The following is a 10,581-nucleotide window of genomic DNA, read 5'->3' as shown; positions in this document are numbered from 1 at the left end:
GACTAAAAGGTATAATAGATAAGGTGAAATAGGAAGAAAAGGGGCAAAAAGGAGGGGGAAGTGGATAGGGTAAGGAAAAGGAAAGAAGGGGATGGAATTAATATGAGAAAATGAAAAAATGGAAACAAAGTCTTTGTAAATAGGGAGGGATGGAGGGGTTGAAGGGAGGGCAGGGGAAGGGGGAAAAATAAAACCCAAGAAAGTATGTAAAGGTGCATATCTCCAATGATGAATGACATTACATTATACACCTAAAATGTACCAATAAAACGTTTCTTAGTAAAAAAAAAAAAAAAGAATTTAAGATATAGAAGATAAGATCACAAGTAGTGACCAGGAAAAATAAAATTCCTGCAAAATTGTAAGGGTGCAAGCGAAATCCATTCAGCCATTGATGATGCAAAGAGGAATAATATGACTGATTGGAGTCAATGAAGAAACAGGAGAGAGTGCACATGACATAAAAAATGTTCACCGCAGTGGTGGCAGAAAAATTCCCAAGCATGGGAAAATAACTTGACATAGAGATAAGTCAGGCATACAGGACTCAAATATCCTTGATCAAAAAAAATATACACAGAGAAATATAATTGTTAAGATTCCAGATACTCAACAGAAGAAAAAAGTTCTACAAGTATTTCAAAAAAAGAAACAAATCACATACAAAGGAAAGCCCATCAGAATCACAGAAGACTTCTCAACACAAACCATCAAGCCAAGAAGATCTTGGAGTGACATATTCCAAGACCTAAAGGAAAACAGCCTCCAACACAGATTGATGTACAGTGCAAAACTAACTTTAAAAAATGATAGGGAGATAAGATGATTTCATGACCAAGAGCACCTTAGGAACTTCATGAATACCAAACCAGCACTCCAAAAAATTTTAGAGAGTATCCTAGGAAGGGCCAATGAGGATCACAACCCCAGGAACCACAGCAGAATGAACCCATTGGGAGTGACAAGAAATTAAGTTTAAAGTGAAAGAATCCAACAAAAAGAAAAAGTTATGACAACAGTAAGTCAATACGTATCAGTTATAATCATCAATGTTAATGGTCTCAATTCACTGATCAAATGAAATAGACTGGCAGAATGGGTCAAGAAGCAAGATCCAACAAATTGTTGCATAAAAGAAACACACTTAATTCAAAATGAAGCTCATAAACTGAAAGTTAAAGGTTGGGAAGCAATACTCCATGCGATGCGAACCCCCCAAAAAAGCAGGAGTAGCTATCCTCTGCAGATCAAGTAGGTTTCAAACCAACAGTGATTAAGAGAGACAAAGAAGGATACTACATGCTTGTAAAGGGATCAATCCAAGAGGAAGTGATGACAATAATAAATATCTATGCACCATACACTAGTGGGCACAAATATGTAAAAGACATACTAACAGACATGAAAAATCATATATACACTAATACAATTGTAGTGGGGGACCTCAATACCCTACTGTCACAAATAGATCAACTAGACAAAAAATAAGTAATGAAATACTAGAACTCAAACTGATGAACAAATGAACTTAACAGATGTTTACAGAGTGTTCCACCCCACAAAATCAGAATACACATTCTTTTCAGGTGCATATGGTTGTTCTCCAAAATAGACCACATACGCACACATAGAAGATGTATGAGTAAGTGCAAAGGAACTGAATTTATCCCCTCTATATTATCAGAAAATAGTGTGATGAAATTGGAGATCAATAGCAAAAGAAATCACAAAAATTTCATAAACACGTGGAAATTGAATAAGAAATTTGTCACGGAGGAAAGTAAAGAAGAAATCACCATTCTTTCAATTAAATTACAATGACAATACAACATATTGGAATCTATGGGACACAATGAAAGAAGTCTTATGAGTGAAATTCATAGCAGTGAATACACACATTAGGAAAACAGAATAAGCCCAGTGAAACAACCTGGTGCTGAACAACAAGCTTCCAGAAAAAGAAGAGCAGAACAACCCAAAGCTCATACAAAGAGGGAAATTATAAAGATCAGAGGAGAAGTCAATGAAATGGAGACTAAGACAATGACACAGAAAATCAATGAAGCCAAGACTTAGTTCTTTGAAACAATCAACAAAATTGACAAACCCTTAGCCAACCTTATCAGAACACTGAAAGAAAAGGCCCAAATCCATGCAATGAGGAATGAAAAGGGTGAAATTAGAACAGAACCAGCAGAAATTCAGCGGATCATCAATACTACTTCCAGAATCTGTATGTGAATAAGATGGAAAACACAGAAGAAATGGACAGACCCCTAGAAAGATATGAATTACCAAAGTTGAACGAAGATCTAAAAATTCTAAACAACCTGATATCAACCAATGAAAATGAAAATGTAATAAAAACTTAACAACTAAGAAAAGCCCAGGTCCTGATGGATTCACTGGTGCATTCTGCAAGACATTTAGAGAGGAAATACTGCCACTCATGTATAAACCCCTCAACGAAATTGAAAGGAAAGCAATACTCCCAAATTCATTCCTGGAAGCAAGCATCACCTTAATCCCCAAAGCAGAGAAAGACTCAAACGAAAGAGTGAACTATAAGCCAATCTCACTAATGAACATAGATGCAAAAGTCCTTAATAAGATACTGGCAAATAGAATGCAGAAGATCATCAAGAAGATCATACACCCTGATCAAGTGGGATTCACCCCAGGGATGCAGGGATGGTTCAACATATGCAAATCAATAAATTTAATACTCTATATCAATAGAACCAATGAAAGAAACATGTGATTAACTCCATAGATGCAGAAAAACCATTTGACAAATCCAACATGCATTTATGACAAAAACCCTACAAAAATTGGAATAGTTGGTCTCTACCTCAAACTGATAAAAGCCATCTATGAAAAAACAACAGCCATTATCATACTAAATGGTCAAACATGAAATCCTTCACACTAAAATCAGGAATAAGACAAGGATGTCCACTATCACTACTCTTGTTCAATATAATTTGGAAACATTAGCCATGGCAATTAGACAAGAGAAAGAAATAAAAGGAATACAGACAGGAAATGCAGAAGTCAAATTGTCATTATTACAGATGACATGATACTCTATATAGAAGACCCCAAGAACTCCACCAAAAGTCTTCTAGACTTAATAATCAAATTCAATAAAACAGCTGGATACAAGGTTGACACACTTAAAACAATAGCTTTCCTCTCTGTGAACAATTGACTCACTGAGAGAGAAATAGGGCAAACAATTCCTTTCACAATAGCATGCAAGAAACTGAAATACCTGGGAATAAACCTAACAAAAGAACTCAAATACCTCTTCTCTGAAAATTATAGCACACTGAAATGGGTGATTGAAGATATCAGAAAATGGAAAGACATCTCTTGGTCCTTGGTAGGGAGAATCAACATAGTGAAAATGGCAATACTTCCAAAACTAATATATAGATTCAATGCAATTGCAATTGAGATTCCAGCAGCATACTTCACGGATTTTGAGAAAACAATCTAAAAACTCATTTGGAACAAGAAGAGATTCTGAATAGCAAAAGCAATTCTAGGCAACAGAGACATGGCAGGGGGTATCACAATCCTCAACTTGAAACTATACTACAAAGCTACTGAGATAAAAAACAGCATGGTACTGGCAAAGAAACAGACCTGCCTAACTATGGAACAAATGAGAAGATGCAGAAACAACTCCAGACACACTCAACCAGCTCATTTTCGATAAAGGAGACAAACAGCCTTACTGGAGTAAAGATAGCCTCTTTAATAAATGGTGCTGGAAAAATTGGTTTTCAACTTGCCAAAGATTAAAAGTAGACCTATATCTCTTGCCATGCATTAAATTAAAACTGAAATGGATTAAATATCTAAATACTAAAATACAAACACTGAAATGGCTGAAACAGAGGTTAAGTAGAACAATTGAAAACATTGGTGTTGGAAAAGTTTTTATGAACAAAACCTCATTTGCCCATGAAGTAGCACAAACAATCAACAAGTGGGATCTCTTCTTATTAAAAAGCTTCTGTACAGCAAGAGAAACCACCAGCAGTGTGAAAAGGCAACCCACAATGTGGGACAAAATCTTCACCTGCTGTTCCTCAGACAAAGGTCTATTATCTAGAATCCATAAAGAACTTAAAAAGATCAGACCTCCCAAATTTAAAGACCCAATCTGAAAATGGGCATCTGAAATGAACAGACATTTCTCAGACAAAGAAGTAGAAATAGCAAATAAATACATTAAAAATGTTCAACATCACTGGCCATTCAAGAGATGCAAATGAAAACAATGCTGAGATTCCACTTCACTCCAGAAAGAATGGTTGCTATCATGAAATCAAACAATAAAAAATTCTGGTGGAGCTGTGGAGAAGGAGGAACCCTGCTCCACTCCTGGTGGGAGTGTAGACTGGTACAAACACTGTGGAAATCAGTATGGAGATACCTCAAAGAGCTAGGACTGGAAATCCCACTTGATCCAGCTATTCTCCTACTGGCTATCTTCCCCAAAGAATTAAACAAATCATATCACTGTGATATATGTGCACCCATGTTCATAGCAGCACAATTTGTCATAGCTAAAACTTCGAAACAGCCTAAATGCCCATCAAGTGGAGACTGGATAAAGAAAATGTTTTTTTTTTTTTTTTTTTTTTTATAAAATGGAGTACGACTGAGCCATAAAAATGAGAAATTAGAGACATTTATAGCTCAGTGGATGCACATTGAAGCTATACTCTTAAGTAAAATAAATAAGGCATACATGTATAAATCCTTAATAGTTTCCCTAGTGTGAGAAACTGAAAGTGTAAATAATGACTAAATGGTATAATAGATAATGTGAAATACGAAGAAAAGGGGCAAAGGGGAAGGGGAAGTTGGAGGGGCAGGAGAAAGGAAAGAAGAGAATGGAATTAATATGAGAAAGTGGAAAAATGGAAAAAAATCCTTTGTAAATAAGGAGGGATGGAGTGGTTGAAGCAAGGACATGTAAAGGGGGAAAAATAAGAACCAAGAGAGATTATGTAAAGGTGCAAATTTCCAATGATGAATGTCATTATATTTTATACCTATAATATACCAATGATTAGAATGAATAATTGATAATGCAAAGTAGGAAGAATAGGTTCAAAGGGGTAGGGGAAGTGGGAGGGGCAGGGGATATGAATGAAGGGAAAGAAAATTATGAGAAATGAAAAAAATGGAAACTAAGTCTTTGTAAATAGGGAATGGTGGAGGGGTGAAGGGAGGGTTAGGAATGAGGAAAAAATAAGAACCAGGATGCATCATGTAAACGTACATGTTCCCAATGAGAAATGCAAATGTGTTGTATACCTAAAATGTACCAATAAATGAATTTAAAAAAAAGAAATGAGTGTTATAACCTTTGTCTGAAAGCAACAGACAAGGAAGGAAGTGACTGATGAGAGCCAGAGTTTTAGTTTCTAAACCATCCTTGAGTAATAAGGAGCTTTTAGAAAAAACATCTTGGGCTCAACAAAACCCACAAGAGCAAAAGCTCAAAATAACAAAGCAGATATATTCTTTCTATAAATTGTATCCTCTACAAACTTTATCTCAATATATTGAACCATCTATGTTTTTTGGAATTTCTGAGGTCTTTTCTTTTGGATTAAAAATACACATAATGGCTGGCATTTGTATTTGTCTTCAGCACATTTTATGTAAAAACACACAATTTTTTTAGGTAATACTACTAGCAAGGAATCATGTTAAGAAAAATTAAAAATACACAATTTCCTTTGTATTGACTGTGCACGTTTTAAGATCCTTCATTTACTTATTGAGCAAATATTTACCATGTGCCAGTCAAACCTTTAGATGGCGGGGAACCCAGTTCATCAAATAAGAAACAGTCTTGGGCTGGGCATTTAGCTCAGTGGTTTCACCACCTGCTGTGCAAGCACAAGGACCCCAGTTCGATTCCCAGGACCACACACAAAAAAAGAAGAAGCAGTCTTGACTATGTGAGAATGAAGAGACAAATGCTAAGTAAGCACAGAGTGTGTCAGGTGGGGTTAGGACATGAGCAGAAGCGTGAGCTGTTAAGTAGGGTGACAGTAGACCCCTCTGAGCAGGTGAATTTGTACAAAGCTCTGAGGAACATGAGGCCATAACTTTACACAGATGTGGAAACCCCAGCTAGGTGGGGACCTAGGCCCTGGGCTGTGGTGACTGAGGCCCTGGGCTGGGGCTCCCCAAGTGGGCAGAGGCGGGAGATCATGCTGTATGAGGCATTGAACAAACAGACTAGAGGAAGCAAAGGGTCCAGAGCCTGATGAGTCCTGAGGTGGAAAGCAGCATTGTGTAGTGAAGGCTCAGCATCAATGTGACTTCCATGCTGAGAGGAGACCAGAGGGACAGAGAGCATGGGAGACTGGTCAGGGACAGCTCCTGGAAGACCAGGAGGACACAATGCTGGACTAGGTCAGGCTGCTAGGTGTGAGTGTGTTGAGAAATATGCATGCTTCATTGCAAGACTTTTATTTCTTTTGGATAACATGTTTTGATTCTCTTAATAAACTATGAGATGCATTCTCTCACTCTTAGTATGGATGAGCTTAATTAAGAAGTTTTTAAGCCTAAAATAGAATGGCTTTTATATTCACAGACATGTACAAAAATGTATCTTAGATAATATTTATTTCCACTTGTCTGGGGGAGGTGGAAGAGTACTTGAATGAGTTCACGGGTGGCAGGGCCTCACCTCAAGGCCATCAGTGTTGAGCACAGGGTTCTGGGGCAGCCAGAGTAGGAGGCAGCCTGAAGGCCTGCAAAGTAATCAGGATGAGCACCCAGTGGAGTTTGTAGTGAGACCATTTAAAGCTGATGTTGGAATCTCACTTCCGTATTATTCTGCATTCTGTAATATTGATTGTGTTTTACTGATTCTGTTAGTAACTTTTTCACTGTCATTACAATTCTTGAATTCTGTGTAGCTCAGTATGACTTTGGCATGGTAAAGGACAACAATCCAGATTCCAATCTTAGATAAATGGTGATTTTTGTTAGTGTAAGTGTCTCTCAAACTTATTTTAATATAAATTTTAAATCTTTTTCTGAAAGGCAAGATTACTCAACATCCTGTATTTCCATTTACTATCTCAGAGAATCCTAGTTTCTGGGATGAAAGTTTTGATCCTATGACTGAAGAAACAGTGAAGTTGCAGCATGGGCCTGGACTTCCCCCAGGATTGGACTCTGATTCTGACATACACAGATATTTGATACCAAGTCACAAAGGCCTGGCACTGCAGGAGGAGGAGAACATTTCATCACAGGAATGTTTGTTTTCCCTCTTTGCTTTTTAATAAATCTTTAACCCATCTGATAAGAGCATGAGATAAAAATCCCTTCTATCTACAGCCAGTTGCTATCTTGCTCCTCTACCTGCTCCATAGCTCTCTATTCCTGAACTAAGTTCTGGCCTCAGTGCAGGTGAACATCAGCAGACATCTGCATAGTTAATGGTTAACTCCTTGCTTCTGTTGTCTCTTGGTGACATGGATCCAAGTTGGTAACATTTTTTACCTCCTTCACTTGTTCCCCAATCCCATAATACTATTGGGGAGCAATAAGGGAATCAGCCGGACATAGCCTGAACTGCCTTTTAATAGTCTAATTCTAGAAGCTGTCTGAAGAACACCTAGAGAGTAAAGAAACTATGAGATAAACAGACAGACAGGAGGCTAACAAAGCTCTGCAGGCAGAACAGAGGAGGAATCACTTTAGATACAACAACAAGAAGCAAAAATGGAAAGACAGGGAAGGTATAGTGCATGAGCACCTGTGAATATCCTAACCCTTTACTCACTAAATTATTCATTTTACTAAATTTCACCCATTTAAATAGTGAGGTAATCATATTTTTCTCTAACCAGAATTCACTTAGACCTACTATGGATGAATGGTGAAGAATGGTGAATGAACACAGGTGATCAAAACTCAGCTGCAGGCATGACAGGCACTTCTTGTATAATGCAGTCACCATAAACTATATAAACTATGCCTAGGGGAGATAACACAGATATGATAAGGGCTGATGTCCATCAAGGGACATGGCTACTATTACTGGTGTATGCCACATCTCCATTTGTTTTTCTCTAGTGTTCTACCCTGGAATATTTCATCCCAACCAGCATCCTGTGCAGTGTCCTCGGTGGCAAGATCATCCCCTTGTTGAGTGTACCTGGTCTCTCTTTCCTTCCTGGTCTTCCTGACCCCCTGCATCCTGCAGCTGCATAGGCAGCAATGCCAGCAAGAAACACAACTTCCTCCTCCGATTTTCCACTGCTGGGGCTTCTGGTGAACAGTGAGGCTACAGGGATTGTATTTGCAGTCATCTACCTGTCTTTGTGGTGGCCACAACAGCAAACTTAGTCATGGTATTCCTGATTCAGGTTGGCCTTCAACTCCACACCCCCATGTACTTCCTGCCCAGCCAGCTCTCTATCATGGACATGCTTTTCACTTGCACCACAGTCCTAAAGCTCCTGGTGCACATGGTTTCCACAGAGAAAACCATCTCCTTTGTGGGCTGTGGCATCCAGCTCTTCCTCTACTTGAATATGATCAGTTCATAGTTCTTCCTGCTGGGGCTCATGTCCTATGACCACTACATGGCTGTCTGCAACCCTCTTAGGTGCTCAGTTCTGATGAACTGCAAGGTGTGCCTGATTCTGGCTGCTGGGGCCTGGTTTGGGGCCTCTCTGGATGGCTTTCTGCCCATGACATCACCATGAATGTCCCTACTGTGGCTCCTGCAGCATCAACTACTTCTATGAAATCCCTGTGGTACTCGAGCTGGCCTTCTCAGACACGTCTTGTATGATACACTGATATATATCTGCTGTGTGCTCATGCTGCTCATACCCATCTCCATCATCTTCACCTCCTACTCTCTTATCTCGTTAAATATCTACCACATGCACTCCATGGAGGGATGCAAGAAGCCCTTCACCACTTGTTCATCCCACCTGATTGTTGTCACCATTTTCTACATGGCTTCCTTCTACATATATGTGCAGCCCCATTCCTTCCATATGCCTGAGCAGGACAAGGTGATATCTGTCTTCTTTACCATTGTCACTCCCATGCTTAACCCACACATCTACAGCCTCAGAAACAAAGACATCATGGGGGGATCTAGGAGGATATTCACATGTTGCTCCTAAGTTCAGAAAGTAGGAACAGGCAGCAGCTAGAGATTCAATGACATGAGAACAGGTCTTCTCAAGAGCCTCCTCAGGGAGCTCTGATCCTTCTGAGACCATTTGGGCAGCTATCATAGTGTAATTTCTATTGGACATGAAGAAGATTCATTTTGTTTGGATTCTTGCTCCTAAAGGTGAAAGAATGTTTCACTCATTGCATAGCAACTGTGGGCAAATTATCAAAAACAATTTATCACTGAATGAAAATATTTATCAGCTCTTGGTTCTTGTTTCTAAGGGAAACACAAAAATAGCAGAGTTCACAGCAACCCTTCCACCATGACCCAGGTCTCCCTCAAAATTAGCTCTTGGATAAACAAAACAAAAACTAAACAATTATCCAATTTTGGATGCCAAATATTCTGTGGTTATTTCATATGAACATAGTAAAAGAGAAAAAATTGAAATCACACAAGTTAATCATAGTTTTAATTAGGAATTAATACCAATGAACTGTAGACACTCTGATCATTTTGGAATCTTCTGGGCTGGGTATAGCAGCTGCCGAATGCTCAGCCACAAGAAGCAGTGCATGAATTGAATGGAACCAACTGTGAATGAGCATCAAGCACCACACAGATGCTCAAGGGGAATAGACTCAAACATTTAACATAAGAGAACACTGCCCTGCCCTTTTATGAGGGTATGAGAGCAAACTGCTATGTACCCAAGCCAGAATTCCCAAGTTTCCCAGGCCTGTGTGACTCCACAAGAGCATATGGATGCACTTTGTGTTCAGTACTGAATGTGGTGAGAAGAACATCTGTAGAGCTTTTCATAGAAGTGGACATGATAAAATGTACATTTTAAAGGCTCCCTATGTCTAGGGGAAGAGAAAAGAACAGGGAACTAATATGGATGGAGGAAGATAATATTGGAAGCTTATTTCTTCCAATATTTCTCAAAGAAGAGAAATAACAGTAGCTGGAGAGGGGTGGGGACCAAAGAAGATTAGTTCATGCATTTTATATATGCTCAGAATAAATGTGGAAAGAAGGGAAACCATGGATTTTTGGCTTAAGTGAATGGAAAATGGAATTTTATTTCCTGAAGTTTTGAAAACTTAAGAGAAATTGCTTTGTAAGTATTCATTTTTGTCAAGATAATTTTTACAGTCCTATTTGATGTATAGTCATATGTCAAGTCAAGTAGAGTCCAGATTAGAGTTCTGAACTCAAGGAATGGATTTGGTAGTTTTCTGGGTATAAAGATTCTCTAAAGGCAAAAATTAGTTGATTCAGGTGGACTTCCAAAGTTAGCTGAGATCACATCCTTATAGGAAGAAGTTTCAGACTCAGACTTGAAGCAATTGGGGTCAAATGAGAAATAAATAGAGCAAAAGATA

General features: G+C 38.6%; 1 pseudogene; it reads left to right on the top strand.

Annotated features, from left to right (window-relative positions):
- Positions 1-8,274: 8,274 nt before the first annotated feature.
- LOC101709195 (olfactory receptor 2T11-like) lies at positions 8,275-9,197 on the top strand (annotated as a pseudogene).
- The last annotated feature ends 1,384 nt before the right edge of the window (positions 9,198-10,581 follow it).

This window comes from Heterocephalus glaber, unplaced genomic scaffold, assembly GCF_053883595.1.
Source record: "Heterocephalus glaber isolate CG9 unplaced genomic scaffold, H.glaber_assembly_v1.0 deba00001673, whole genome shotgun sequence".
NCBI classification, from domain to species: domain Eukaryota; kingdom Metazoa; phylum Chordata; class Mammalia; order Rodentia; family Bathyergidae; genus Heterocephalus; species Heterocephalus glaber.
The sequence above is the reverse complement of the archived record's forward strand: the minus strand, read 5'-3'. Positions and strand labels throughout refer to the sequence as shown.